Source organism: Thamnophis sirtalis, unplaced genomic scaffold (genome assembly GCF_051295495.1).
Source record: "Thamnophis sirtalis isolate CommonGarterSnake01/CBP01778 unplaced genomic scaffold, rThaSir2_p1.2 scaffold_4, whole genome shotgun sequence".
NCBI classification, from domain to species: Eukaryota; Metazoa; Chordata; class Lepidosauria; order Squamata; family Natricidae; genus Thamnophis; species Thamnophis sirtalis.
Genome location: NW_028261384.1, coordinates 26,967,475 through 26,980,444, shown reverse-complemented (window position 1 = coordinate 26,980,444; position 12,970 = coordinate 26,967,475).

Genomic DNA, 12,970 nt, shown 5'->3' with positions numbered 1-12,970 from the left:
TTTCATTTAATAGGATATAATATGCAATTTGGGTTGCTTTATTTACCATCCCTTCCTCCTGTTGTAACACCACCTTATTTTCCCTTCCTTTTCTCCCTCCCTCCCTTCTCTACTTTCTTCTTCCTTTCCTTCCCCTTCCTTCTTCCCTTACTTTATTTATTCCTCCATGTCATTGGCTTATAGGTTTAGTTGATCTAATCATTCTCAGCTCCCTCCTTTGTCTTTTTAGTCCCTGTTCCTTATCTTAGCGCTTTCTCTTCCTGTTCTTTCTCGATCCTCCATTGATCTTTCCCCCTAGTTTCCTGGCATTTGGTTCCTCCCTCTTCTCTTACCAACATTCCCTCCTGTGCTACTATATGATGTTCATAAAATGATTCTGCTTTCTCTAGTGTATCTAATCTGTGCCTTTGTTCTTGCCAGTTTACCAAAATCCCTTCTGGAACCAGCCATCTAAAACTCACCCTTTCTTAATCAGACTCTTGGTCAGAAAGTGGTATTCTTTTCTTATTTTTCTAACCTTCCTTGGAATTTGCTTCAGTACCACTATCTCTCTAGACTTGTATTTGATTCTAGTACTTCTTGTTGCTTGCAGTATTTCATTTTTAGGGCTTTTAAAAATAAATCTTATGTGTACCTCTCTGGGCAGGTTATTTCTTATTACATATCTTGTATGTACTTGTCTCATCTATTCCACCGAAATGTGTTCCTTACTCATTTCTGTGACCCCTGCGAGGATTTCTGCAATCTTCTCTGCTAAATTCTCTTCTTTCTCCTCTTCAGTGTTCTGAAATCTTAGGTAGAATTCAGATCATTCCATTTCCCAGAGTATGGAGGATTTATCTTGCTTTTTATCAATTGTTGTCAATTTGTAATCCATCTCCTCCACTTTTTTTGCTGTTATTTCTGCTCTTTCTTCCATCTTCCTTCTGCAATCTCTGTTTGTTTTCCCCCATCATTTCCTAGACTTCTTTCAATTCATCTTCCACCTTACCCACTTTCTCTTCTATTTTGTTTACTTGCTCCTTAAGATCCGGGTGTATGGCTTGCAACATACTTTTAAACTCCAAGGTAGCTTTATCATGTTGCATTGATATACTTGTTACTTTCTGTATTGCTGGACTGGGCAGTGTCACTGTTGCAGATGCCTATGGTATTATTTTCTTCATCTTGGTGTTTGATTCTTACATTGTTGTGTTTGAGTTACAATCAGATTTTATAAACCAAAAATAAATTAGTAGATTAATTGTAATCCTGAAATCGACCACAGCAGCTCAAACACCAGCCTTCAAAATACCATTCTTGGACCCAGTCTTCAGGTTCTTGCTACCTTAATCCATTCACTTTGTAATGTCAACGTGTGGTAAAAAAAGAAAAAGAAACAAAGAGAAAAAAATGGGGATTGGTGAAAAAGCTCTCACCTCAACAAAAAGAAAAGAAAAAAGGCCCAAAATTAATTCCACAATGGTAAACCACACTTCATTGCTAAAAGGCAAAGGAAAGAAGAAGAAAAAGAGAGGTGAAAAAAAGGAAGGGGAAAGATAAAAACTGCATTGAAAAAGGACTGAAGTAAACAAGTAAAAGGGAAAAAAAGAAAAAAGAAAACCTTTAGTCTAAATTGTGTGGTTTATCCAAATTTCTGCTTCCAGTAAAAAAAAAAAAAGCACACTGTCAAAAAGTATTCTCTGCTTCTCAGCAGCCCATTATAAGCATGAGAGTGCAACACCGTGTTTACACAACTGGTCTCAATTTCTTCCTTCTAGAGAGACTTTATCAGTTCAATGTTATCAGCCATACTTCAAGGTCATTTTTTGTTTGCCATCTCTTTTCTTTTTTTCCTATGGCCAACTTTGTTCAACCAACTTTTATTTGCCACTAGATGGCAGTTTAAACAAATAATTCATCATGTCTATCTTTTAAATTCACTGCAAAGAGATTGTCAACAGTTATTAGAGTTCCTAAAAAAACAAATGCACAAAGTAAAAGTTTGTAAAAGTCAAAATTCCAATTTGGTTTTTAGCTCTTAAACAGTTAAACAGTTCTCAAGATCTATCGTTCCTTTTGTTTTAATGGCTTTGTCTGTCCACTGCTGGTTTAAGGATGGGAGAGCTTTATAATACCCATCCTGCCCATCTCCTGCCACTCTGTCTTTAAAAAAGTTTTACAACCCGAGATTAAGGTTAATTGCAAGAATGTTGTACTTTCAAGCAATCTTGTTATCTCACCCAAACAAAGCACTTCACTGATTTTCCAAACTGCTCAGCCATGGAAGTTCACAATGGCTGCCTTTCCTGCTTTGGGTCCAGGAGCATTGCATAGAAATTTGCAGGTGCTTTAGGGGAGTTGCTGGTTCCCCAACCACACCTACTTGTGCTCCCCCTCTGTCTCTTCAAGACAGCTATGGTTAATCACCCCTCAACATAGCAGGAAATCTAATGGTTCTTTGGAGAACCTCCTGGAGTACACGTCCTATTGCTGAGATTCAGGCCACACTCCCGGTATGTGGGCTTTTTTCTGAACCTACAGATTACTCGTTCTTGTAATCTTGTAAGTACGATAAATGAAGGTTTGATCTGGCTGCTCTAATGATGTAAGTACCAGAACTATGGAGGAATATAAATATCCCTTTATATTATGCAGCCCTGTATCCATAACATAGTAAGGTATCATGAATTTGGAGAAGGGGCAGAAAGATCTCCACACCAATGGCCAAAACAATTGCCCTATATATCAAAATGTTTTCCTCACCTTCAATTTCTGCAGCAACATTTACTGCTCATACATGGAAAACACTGGTTTCCACAAAACCTGACAGCTCACTGAAGGAAGTTGGGACCAAGGATAATGGGTAAGTGTCCTGTTGTGTTATGAGCATGCTCAGCACATTGTAGTTTCGGCAGGAACACAACTAATACCTGATTGGTGGAGTCATCTGACAGCTCATTTAAAAGCAAGCTGTCAGACAGCAGCTTCAGCTGCTGCCTGTCAGTAAGCCAGTGCATTTGACTGTTAGCTGTTATTGTAACGGAATAAACTTGTTAGCCTTTATTCCTTCCTGAGCCTCAGTTATTCTGGTGCCCCCACTAAGTTCAGAGTATTGAACATGTCCAGTGATAGCTCAGCTCTTCCCAGAGCAGGGCAAGCAGTTTGCTACATTGAAGGATGTTAATCTGTATTGGGAAATCCCTGTCTCTCAGAAATGTTTCCCCTTCTGGATCCATTGCTTCAAGGGATCCATTGCTTCAAGGTTCGCCGTGATGGCGAACCTATGGCATGCATGCCACAGGTGGCGCATGGAGCCATATTTAGTAGCATGCCAGCTGTCAGCTAATTATTCACATTTCTGAAGGGCCAGGGGAGGCCATTTTTGCCCTTCCTGGGTTTCAAGAAAGCCTCCGGAGGCTGGGGAGGACAAAAAATGGCCCCAACAGGGTTTTTTGACATTTTCTTTTTGCATTTTTCACCCTACCAAGCCTGGGGAGGATTTCCTGAAGCCTAGGGAGAGCAAAAACAGCCTTTCCTCCCCCCCCCCCCCCAGAGGCCCTCTGGAAGCCAAAAATGGATCATTTCTGAACTTCCAGCTGGTCCGCTGGGGGCGTTTTTCACCCTTCCCAGGCTCCGGAGGATTTCTTGAAGCCTAGGGTGGGCAAAAAATGACCCCAACGAAGGCCATTTCAGATCAGAAGTTCGGAAATGGTCTTTTTCTGGCTTCTGGAGGGCTAGGGAAGGCCATTTTTCCCCTTCCCAGGCTTCAGGAAAGTCTCTGGAGCCTGGGGAGGTGTTGCATGCACATGTGCAGGGAGGTCACAGACGCATGCACAGTTAGGCAAGGAGATTGAGTGGGTTTGCCATCCCTGTTCTAGGGAAAGCTGATTCGCAATCAGATGCTTTCCTTCCACTTTGATTGAATTTTGTTTTTTTGTAAAATATATTTATTAGTAGGGTATTTTATATTTATTCATTCTTTTTATATCCTTTATCGATTGTTCTGCACCTCCCATAGCCACATCAGTGAGATAAGCAGCTATATAAATGTGATCAATAAATAAGAAATAACTTCAAAGAAGAACAAAGCTTCCCCTCAGTTCAAACTAAGCAGAACATAATTGGCTTCTCTTACTGACAAATAATTTGATTATGTCCCATACGTCAAAAAAATAGGTAAGCTGCAAGCTAGAAAATTAATGTCTAGCATTTATCTGTAAAAGTGGGACTCTGCAGTCTATGGCTTTGGTAAATTGCATTTTTTTTAAAAAAAAATTCACAGAAGCACTTTAGTGTAATTTCAATTACTTGAAATGTTTATTTGATGAAGGGCAATTTGACTGAAGGTCTCCTGGGCACTGAGAATTCCCAGAAGGAATTTGCCATTCACTTTCAAAAACCAAGCAAAATACTCAGAAGTTAAAAATATTACTTTCCTTGCTTTCCTTGGTTTTGCAGTAATTGCTTGGAAACAGTAGCATTGGAAAGATGAAAACATACATTGAAGATGCAGGCAAAAGAAACATCTTTTTGATAGCTTTGTTGTGACATGAGATCTTTAAAAAAAGGGGTAGCTTCATAGTCTTGGCTCCAGAATCAGTGTGTGTTAATGTAGTTATTTAAGGACTGGGAGCAGTGTGTGTGCTCTTTTGTAAATCTTTACAAAGTTTTGTACAGTAAAGTACAAAAGGAAGTTATTCCTAGGAAGGAATAACTGGGTCATTTGGTCTGGAAATTTAATTCAATTTTTTCTCCCTACCTGTAGGCCAAGGATCAAACTGCTAAATAAAATGAAAATTAATCAGGCAATGACTGTATTCACAATCTCATTGAGCAACAGTTCGATTATCTGTGTCTTATGGAATAGAATTAATTGGCTGTGTCAACTATACCAAAAGCAGGCAAGCTATATCTTGACTTAAAGTGGTGTAAATCAGAAAATAAGTCAATATCTGGTTTGTCTTACAGCTTTTATTGTGAATGAATCCAGCCAATTAATGCTTTGTTAACAAACCATGAGCTGATGAAGATCGTGAGCCTAGAGGCATCAAAAGCAAAGTATTTTTCCTATTGCAAATGCCAGCCATCTGACTCAACCTACCTTCTGGAATATTCATCTATTAATGATTCTCCTTTGGAAAAGGGTTTTCTTGAACCTGTTATCAAAGGATGTTTGATAGACAAAACCACAAACCATTGGGAAAAAGATGAAATAAACGTTAAAAAAGTGAAATGAGGAGGTGAAATGCAGTAGCACTTAATTTTAAAAATCAGTCTTTTAGTTGTATGACTAAAAGAGCCGAGGTGGCGTAGTGGGTAGAGTGCAGTACTGCAGGCTACTTCAGCTGACTGCTAGATGCAGTTCGGCAGTTAAAATCTCAAGGTTGACTCAGCCGTCCATCCTTCCGGGGAGGGTAAAATGAGGACCCACATTCTTGGGGAAAATATGCTGACTCTGTAAACTGCTTAGACAGGGCTGTAAAAGTGCTATGAAGTGGTATATAAGTCTAAGTGCTATTGCTATGAGTATGAGTGAAAGTTGTAGTCCTTATCCATAATGACATCGTAGTTCAAGTGTGTTGTCAGTGCTATGCTGAGCAAAGGGCTTGTGCTCCTTCAATGTTGTGAAATGCCCTTCTTTAGTACAATTTTCCAAGATGGTATAGTCCTGTCTTGAGGTTTTTGCTTTTTGTTTTGCTTTGTAGCTGGCAACCCAACCTCACACAATTTTGCATGATTTGGCCTTGTGACACATGGGTGCATTTCAGACTGCAGCTGCAGAATTAATGTCTGCTTCAGTGGGCGGAAAGGTCATGTTTTGCTTGTGACAAACCACTATGGTATGAATACAGGGGAAACACAATCTCCAGAAGCCCTTTTCTAAGACGAAAATGTCAGGATCTTATATATACATTATGCATAAGCGTGTGGGAATTACAGTACCACTTACATTACCAAGTGTGTGGGAGTTACATTAGAGAATACACTAAATCAGTGTTTCTCAACCCTGGCAACTTGAAGATGGTAGACTCGAACTCCCAAAATTCCTAACCAGCAAAACATTGCACTAAGAAGAAAATCCTGCCTCCTCCTGACCCCTGCACATCCCCACCCAAAACAAATCCTATGAGAAAATTAGTGCTATAATGGTAGGGACTCTTGTCTCAAATAGCCCATTGTTACATCATCCATAACCAGAATAGCTGGTAGATATGATCAAGGTATGTTTTAGCTGGAGTAATCAGCTTCTTCGTTTCTTCATACTTTTCTTTATTTGCAATATTTTCTTCCTCTTCACACTTTTTGTATCTTGTTCCAGACATTGCTTGGAATGCCATTTTTTTTTATTTTGTCAATGCCAATTCTTTAAAAGCACTTAGAAGGCTCCCTTGTATTAAAAACAACCCTGAAACCATCCAGCCCCAATGTAGTTTTTTTGTCCCTTAGAGAGGTACATCCTTTATGAAAATCTCTCCAGAATGGGGCATGGGGAAATATTAGCAAGATATTATTATTAGAAATATTTTTTGTTTTATTGCTTTTAATGTTGTAAGCCACTCATAGTCATCTTGTAGTGTGATGGATGGCAAACAAATAACTAACTAAATAAGCAAGATATATAAAAAAATGCTAAGGAATAGCCAGTAAAAAAATGTTATTGGAAGGATACCTGAGAGTAATTAAAATAATCATGGTTAATAAACGTATTGCTCCAAATGTAATACGACATATGAAGTATTTCTGCCTGGTAATTTAAAATAATCCATAAAAAAGGAAAATTGAATATTCATGAGTAATTCACTAGGCGGGAATAAAATCGTAATTGGAAAGACAGAAAAGGAAGCCATCTGTGGCGTAAGAACTTCGAAAAATATATAATGGCATGATTATGCATAAGGTAATTCCGTCAATTTAAAGTACAAATGAATAAAGTGGTGTCACTTGTCCAAATATCTTAAATAATTTTTTGAAGAATTTCTTGAAACACCATAGTTAACATTATCTCAAGACTAAATATTATTTATAGATCAAGGAATGGATCAAGGAATGGAAGGGTGGAAGTTCATTAAATTAGTTCCGCTTTGTGCACAATTATGGTTTGAACATTTCTAAAAGAAGTTAAAAGAACTTTAAAAAAAAAAAGCTTAGCCATGGCAGTAGAAATTATATTGTTTTCTCAGAAAACAAAAATTAGAGACAAGACATTCACAATTTAGTACTATAGAGACAGCCATACTAGTAATAGCATTTATTGGTAATTATTTATGTCCAGTAATGCTCTCCAGTAATGTATTTTGAATACATCAGCATTAGCTTCCTTCTCCCTTTAAGTCAATTCTGGCTGGGGAATTCTGAGAGTTGAAGTCCATAAATCTTAAGTTTTGCCACCCCTGCTCTGGATTAATCAATGATTCCCAAACTACTTCTTTATGAAAACCACCACATCCTCACTGAAAACCTTTAAGGACCACTATAGAGGTATACAGAACCATGGCACAGTGGCTCCTGGTTAAGATATTGGGCTTATCGCCTGGAAAGCAGACAGCCCAAGTGCCATGTGAGTTCCCATTACCCATTCCTGCCAAACTAGAAGTTCAAAAGCATGTAAATACTAGTAGATATATAGGTATCATTTTGGCAGGAAGGTTACTGCATTTCATATTTTCACACTGGCCACATGATGATGGAAATGTCTCTCAGACAACACAGGCTCTCTCGGCTGAGAATCAGAGATGAGCACCGCCCCCTTGTTGTCATTTATAACCGGAGAATGGAAACCTTTTAAACCTTTTATAAAAGCAAATAGAAATCCTGTAGTTCTCCATCCACCCTCCAGCTGGCTTTGAATCCTCCCTCCCTCCCTCCCTCCTCCCTCCCTACCTATCTCCTTCCCTCCTTCCTTCTCTCCCTTTCTCCTTCATTCCTTTCCTTCCTCCCTCCCTCCCTCCTCCCTTCCCTTCCCTTTTTTTCCAGGGCTTCCTACATAAACCTTTTCTAAGGTTGCTGGGGCAATTTTGCCTCAAAAACAGAAAGGGGAGCTTCAGTTCTCCCTCTGTTGGAATGCTATCAATTGGATAATCCAACCATTTTAACTTCTTGGCACAAGGATCCTCTAATTTAACCTATGATGGTCCTGGGCATAATGGATTAATTTTAGGGTCAGCATTCTTAGAAAACTAGTGATCATTTTCTAATTGGACTGCCATTTACCATTTCCCAGGCATGGATGTGAGCATCCTATGAAACTGATCTGGAACAAATTCATTGAAAGCAATGAAAACAGTGTCCTTAACCAGCAGTCCCATTTGTTAGGACCATCGATCCAGGCAAGTTATTGTTTGGTTTTATGCTATACTGATTTATTGAGGGTTTTACTGAAACTTTATTAAGGTGTCATTACAATACTTTGATTGAACTGTGCAAGGCTCAAGAATTTATTTGTAAAGCTCTTAAACAAATTCAATAAATAAAATGCTTTTCTCTGCTCCTTGGTTAACATGCCTCTCTTGATTTATGTTTGTAACAGCAACATCTAGTGGTGGATTACATTACCTACATCCTTAATCCGTTGCATTGATACAGTATTTGAAAAAAAAACACACATCATCTGAATCAATCATTAGGAGAATTATCATAATTACTATATTTTGTCCACAAAAAATACTTCTAAATGCATCTGTTTCTCCTAATCAAAAAATTATTGCTTTCCCTCATTTCTCAAAACACCAAAGTGGCAGACCAGCACTATCATACTATTGCAATAGTATAATAATATGTTTTTCCAAAAATAAGATCAGGACTTATTTTCCTTTAGGCTTGAAAATAAACCCTTGGGTTTATTTTCGGAGAGGTCTATTTTTTATTTTTTTTTGAGGTGCAGGAGGAAGTGAGCGTGATCACCTTATGGCTGAAGGCTCCTTTAACCGCAACCTGGATCCAGTGAAAGCAGGGAGTTCTGTCTCTCTGGGTGCCTGGAAATGTTTCCAGTGCACTCTTGCTAGCGCCAGCCCTGCCCACGGCACCATGCAACCTTATTCCGCATCTCACCTTGTGGCTATGGAGCAGGCAATTACCACAGTTTGTGCTCCACCAGGCCTGGAGCTCAGGTGATGCTCAGGCTGATGCTACAATGAGACAGAAAGTCATGTGGCCCTTCAAAACTGACTCCCCCCCCCGCCCCACCTCTACTCGACGATGGCTGCTTCAGAAAAAGGCAATTGTGGAGGATTGTGGGAAGCATGTGCTTATGATAGAAGGAAAGCCCAGTTTCTCCCTTTCAAGCAATCACATGTCTGTGTGAGTGAGAGAGAATGAGAGAAAAAGGGAGAGAAACAATGGAGGGGAATAACAAGAATTGCAGGCAATGCTGTTTGAAAGAGTCCCCCTCCTCCCTCTCTCTCTCTCTCTCTCTCTCTCTCTCTCTCTCTCTCTCTCTCTCTCTCTCTCTCTCTCTCTCTCTCTCTCCTCTCTCTCTCTCTCTCTCTCTCTCACACACACACACATATTTGGTGAAAAATGGTGAAGCGCAACTGAGTAAGGGTATTGACCTTTCCCCATCTCCAGCTCAGTGCCTGCTCAGTATGGCGCTCCAAGGCCTGGCCTGCTCCATAGCAAGTAGTGTTATTAAAACAATGCACTTGCGAGATTAACATTGAGGGGGGGGGGGTAGTCAGAGACTACATGCAACCCGTCTTCTTTTTTACAAGGATCAGAGACACCATCACAGATTCAGGCTGCTGTTATTTGACAGCAAATTTCAAATTTGGAAAAATAGTTTTTCCCTTCCAAAATTCAAGCTGAAGTAAGTTTGTTAATAGTCTGATGATCTAGATCAGTGTTTCTCAACCTTGGCGACTTTAAGTCCTGTGGACTTCAACTCCCAGAATTCTATTAGCTATGCTGGCTGGAGGATTCTGGGAGTTGAAGTCCATAGGACTTAAAGTCACCAAGATTGAGAAACACTGATCTAGATGCACCAATTGCAAGGGCATCCACAAGAAGGTCAAAGGGCAGCTGTGACCATGCGAATAAAGCCCTACCTCCTTTTTTTGGGTCACATGTAACATTCATGAAAATATGGTGGGATCTCACATGATCATTTTGCTTTTTGAACATCCTCTATGGATACTCCCAGAATGGATGCATTTGAAAATCAGTAATATTTGAGAGGCAAATACAGAAAGTTAAATTTCTGGACCATATGCATCCCAAACATGGGAATAAGATGTGTGACCTTCAGCTCCAGAATTGAAGATTGGCAGATCGGCTGAGAAGTTCTGGGAGTTGAAAAGTCCACACATCTTATTTGCCATGTTGGAGAAACAGGAAGCTAGAAAGCATACATTGATATAAAATCACAGGAAGGAGCAGCATCAAAACATTTGAGTTTTAAGAATAAGGAGGGGAGACCAGGCCTATGTGATTTTCCACCTTTATAATTACCCAGTTAATTAAAAGATTTAAATAAAAATAAGGTGCTGCTTCCTGCATGAATTGAGACACCCATCTAACAAATATTACAACACAAGCATTATTGCAGGCTTAATCGAGAGTTATTGGCAATATAGTTCCCCAGGGTATAAAAAGCTGCATAGAAGGAAAAACGGACGGTAAACATTGTGCCTTCAGTCTGGGAGGCACCACAATTATCAGGGGAACTAATCTGTGCTTGGCAGACAAAGCAGCTGGGAGGAAAAGAAAATCAAAGAATAAATTCATCCTCTAATGTATGTGCATGCACTCACACACACTTATCCCACCACGATTGTCTTTGCTTGCTCCTATTAGTACAGTCACGTTTGCAAAAATAATCTTTCTTTTCATGAAAAATTTAGAATAGATTGCAAGAATAAAGAAGAGCCACCTTAAGATTTTAATATAAAATGGGAGGGTAGATTTGTGAACAAGGCCATGAAGCAGTTTTCCATTGCTGTTTTTTTGTTGGTTTACTTGTACAATTTTTCAGCATTACTACCATCCAAATAATAACCCAGCCTACTTTAGAGAGAATATTATAGTCCATTTTTGAACTATAGTTTATGTTACATACTGACAGCCAGTATGGTAGGTTCCACCAAGGTCCTCCAATCCAGTGGGAAAATACTCAAAGGTGATTGAGCCCTGTAAAAGGGCTTCTGCCAAACAAAGCAGCACTGGATTGTACATAGTTCATTCTAATAAAGAGCTGTTGTTTACTGCTGTACCAGAGTCTGACTCATCCATTCACCCGGTCTAACACTGGCAATGAGGATGGGATTGGAAGGCAACTAGGCATGAAAAGAACTGACAGACAATCCAGCACAACAATCCAGCCAGAGTGAGAGTGGCATCGAGCAGCCATCTTTAAGCGGCAAATTCAAATCTGCCTTGACTGAACAAGATGACAACGCACGCCCCACTGTCTCCTTACAACCCAACAACCGAACACTAGGATTCATATATGAGGAGGTTTGAGTGCTTCTTAGAAGTGAAAGCCCTCCTGGGGATCTCTGATAATCGTAAGAGAGCCATGTTCCTGAGCTACTGTGAGCCAGAGGTATTCAACACCACCAAAGACCTATCCGAGCCAACGCCAGTACAGACTGTCACCTGGTCAGTGCTTCAACACACGCTGAGAACACACTATGCTCCCAATCTTTCTAAATACATGTGGAAGCACAAATTCAACCTCCGAAACCAAAAGGAAGGGGAAAGCATAAATCAATATGTTGCCGCGCTTAGAAAATCCGCAGCATATTGTGAGTTTCATGACCTGGACAAACTATTGATGTACAGAATAATTTGGGGAGTGCAAGACATTAATTTGCAAAGGAAATTGCTGACGAAAACATATCTCATTCTGCAAATTGCGCTGGACAAAGCCAGGGCCAGAGAGTCCAAGACCAAGTCGATGGAAATGCTGCAAAGACAGAATAGACCGAAAAGTGCACTCAGACCTACAGAAGTCCACCGCAAGACTACCGAGCGAGAACTCTCTGACAGCAAGAACAAGGTTTGCTGCATGTGGATGGAGAAGAGAAACATGACACGAGATTTTGAAAGCCATTTCCCTCTTTGCGCCGGCTGTGGGGGCAACCACCAGAGATCTGCCTGTCATTTCCGAACGCAATATGCCAACATTGCGATCATAAAGGACACCTCACAAGAGTCTGCAGGAGTGAGTTGCCAGCTGCATCATCACTGAAACCTTCTGCCTTCCAGGTTGCATGAACAAAGCTGCCCAGGCGAGAGGCATGGAAGCCCCGGCAATGGCACGACAAGACAGACTTCAACAACATCTGCCAGACAACAATTGGGCAAGCCAGCACCCCACGGAACAAGAAGATGTGGGTCACCATCCTCCTTAAAGGGTTGCTATGCAGCATGGAGATTGACACTGGGTCATCTCTAACAATATTGTCCTGAGCCACATTGAAGCAAGCCATTCGGAACATCAGGAAGCACAAGCTGAGGCTTCAAATATTGCGCCTCAGTAACTATCAGGAGAACCATATCCCCGTTTTGGGACAGGGCACTTTCTATGTTCAATTTAAAAACTTTGATGGCTTATTTCCTGTAACAGTGGTCAGCGGGTCACTACAAAGCCTCCTTGGTTTAGACTGGTTCAAGTCCCTGGGCTTGGGGATGACCGGCATTAACACCATTCGTGAAAGTCGAAGCCGAAGACATGCTGAGAGATTTGGAAAATGTTTCAGCAGCAGTCTTGGCAGGTATTTGGAGACCCCAATAACATTTAATCTTGACCCCATTCGATTAAAGCCCCAGAGGGTCCCCGTTGCCCTCTGACCCAAAATTGACCAAGAATTAAACTAATTGGCCAGGGAATTCTGGAGCTGGTCAATCATGTCTGCTGGCAGACCCCCTCTTGTGACCCCAGTCAAGCCTGACAGGTCTGTCCGCATCTGAGCAGACTACAAGCGCACCCTAAACAAGGCTCTCCAACAGAACGCTCATCTGGTGCCCATTGTCCAATATTTACTTCATTCTC